This window comes from Schistocerca piceifrons, unplaced genomic scaffold (assembly GCF_021461385.2).
Source record: "Schistocerca piceifrons isolate TAMUIC-IGC-003096 unplaced genomic scaffold, iqSchPice1.1 HiC_scaffold_1230, whole genome shotgun sequence".
Lineage (NCBI taxonomy): Eukaryota > Metazoa > Arthropoda > Insecta > Orthoptera > Acrididae > Schistocerca > Schistocerca piceifrons.
In genome coordinates this window covers 82,501-85,000 of record NW_025727049.1, presented here as the reverse complement: position 1 = coordinate 85,000, position 2,500 = coordinate 82,501, and the positions used below count along the sequence as shown (strand labels likewise).

Sequence of the window (2,500 nt, the reverse complement as noted above, 5' to 3'; positions counted from 1 at the left end):
AACCTAACCCATGTTGTGCCTTAACCTAACCCATGTTGTGCCTTAACCTAACCCATGTTGTGCCTTAACCTAACCCATGTTGTGCCTTAACCTAACCCATGTTGTGCCTTAACCTAACCCATGTTGTGCCTTAACCTAACCCATGTTGTGCCTTAACCTAACCCATGTTGTGCCTTAACCTAACCCATGTTGTGCCTTAACCTAACCCATGTTGTGCCTTAACCTAACCCATGTTGTGCCTTAACCTAACCCATGTTGTGCCTTAACCTAACCCATGTTGTGCCTTAACCTAACCCATGTTGTGCCTTAACCTAACCCATGTTGTGCCTTAACCTAACCCATGTTGTGCCTTAACCTAACCCATGTTGTGCCTTAACCTAACCCATGTTGTGCCTTAACCTAACCCATGTTGTGCCTTAACCTAACCCATGTTGTGCCTTAACCTAACCCATGTTGTGCCTTAACCTAACCCATGTTGTGCCTTAACCTAACCCATGTTGTGCCTTAACCTAACCCATGTCGTGCCTTAACCTAACCCACGTCGTGCCTTAACCTAACCCACGTTGTCGCCTAACGTAACCCACGTTGTCGCCTAAACCTGCTCTGTAATTGTTATACGACTCGTTCAATTAGTGTAGTGTTGCCCACCCGCAACCCTCGCAATATAGTTCGCTACTCGCACTCCCCGCTCCCCTGTGTATCGCTTCATGTTAAACACCTTGCAAGTCTTGCTCACTTTCCACATGCTCCTGCTGTACACTGTAATGTGGATGGCAGCAGGACGTACATGCCGCCCCTCCCCACGTCCCCACCTTGCCCCCTGCCTTCGCAAGCTGGTTGGTGAGAACTTTGCATGTTCAATGCCCTCCGCATGCGACGTACTCAGGCTACGTTGTGGTGCGGCCTGTGTCAACTGTCCGCTAATGTCGTACGCGTAAACCACAATCTGTACTGCACATTCGTCCTTATGTACTGAATGATACATCGTGGCACATGTGTGACCGTACAACGACTGCGCCCAAAAACGGCGGACCATACAGTGCAAATATTGTGCACGCAGCTACGTGTCGTCTCCCTATGAGAGCTGGATTGCAGTGTGGTACGCCATAGAGACGTGTGGGAGGAACGGACGCCGTGGATGGCGATCAGCATGAGCTGTCTGTTGATGTATTCGGACCTAGTCGTCTCTCCTCACACACCGTGATGGCATGGTGCACCGCGTTCCATATCTGCGACATGCTACAGAGGCCGGTTGACAGTCGTTCGAGCAATGGACATCGCATACGTACGGGGGCCACCTTCCACGTATTGTCTAGGCGTGCACATTTTGTTGCGTGTATGTGGGCAGACGTAGTGTGGCGTGACACCTGACACAGGCATGCAATAATCGTGGAAGTTGCAAATGGCGATGGACGCCTGCGTTTTCTGGTGAAGTTACGCAAATGAACAAATGGTAACCTGTTGTGGTGCGGTTGTTCTCGCTAGGGGTGAATCGGTGATGGCGACGATAGGTTGAGGTACTAACCGGTTGTTCCAGCGATACCCACCATGCCGACGAAACTGAACGGCATCTGGGTGTGAAGCGATACGCGGCGGTGGCTGGGTGGGACCGTCCCCGGCCGGTGAGGGGGCGCCTCCCGGCGTGCTGGCCGCGCGGTGCGTGGGCGCACGCGCTACAGCCGGCTGGTGGGGGCGGCCAGTGGCAGGCGCGCCGGCCGACGGACGCGGCAGGCGTCGCAGCTGCGCGCCGGCGCACCCTGCGCGCGGCGCCGTGCGGCCAAAGTAGGTCCTCGCGGGCCCGGTGCGAAGCGCGGTGGACATCTTCAGTGTGCTGGTCCGATTGAGGACTGTGTGCGTTGAGGATGCGCTGCCGCCCGGCGCTCGGCGCCGCGACGCCGTCTGCTGCTCGGTCGCCCCAGCGGTTCTCGCTGGTGGTTTGTATCGCAGCTGTGCGGATGTGTTGGCGCGTGCGCTGTGCTGGGAGAGTTCGCTTCGGCACCCAAGTGGGGCTTTTGTCCTTCTGTGGCGCTGGCGTTGGAGCTGCCGGTCACCGTAGGTGGCGCGTGTTGTCTCCCGCCGGCAATGCCACGACAGCACGCTCCCGGGCCTCTGTCGGCAGCGGCAAGCTCAGTTGGGAGCACGGGTGGTCGCACCGAAAGCGTCTACTCGCCTAACTCCGGGCGATTGCGCCTCTCTCGAACCCGACCAAGTACTTGGGACGGCGCTGCGCGCCGCCGGGACCTGAGAGGGTTTCGAGGTGTATTGTGCAGGGGAGCTCAGCCTCCTCCTGTTTGCAGAATGATTGAGCGGACGCTTGCGTGTTCGCGCGGGCCCCCGGGACACACTCCCGGGCGGCCGGCTGCTCAGCTCTAGTTGACGCAGCTCCCTGGTTGATCCTGCCAGTAGTCATATGCTTGTCTCAAAGATTAAGCCATGCATGTCTCAGTACAAGCCGCATTAAGGTGAAACCGCGAATGGCTCATTAAATCAGTTATGGTTC

The 2,500-nt window shown here is 56.8% G+C and overlaps 1 non-coding gene across 1 annotated transcript in view; it reads left to right on the top strand.

The window, feature by feature from the left end:
• The first annotated feature begins 2,383 nt into the window (after positions 1–2,383).
• Positions 2,384–2,500, top strand: part of LOC124730154 — a 1,909-nt gene continuing 1,792 nt past the window's right edge. Inside the window, exon 1 of the ribosomal RNA XR_007007899.1 lies at positions 2,384–2,500. This exon is cut by the window's right edge and continues 1,792 nt beyond it. This is a non-coding gene — a ribosomal RNA (small subunit ribosomal RNA).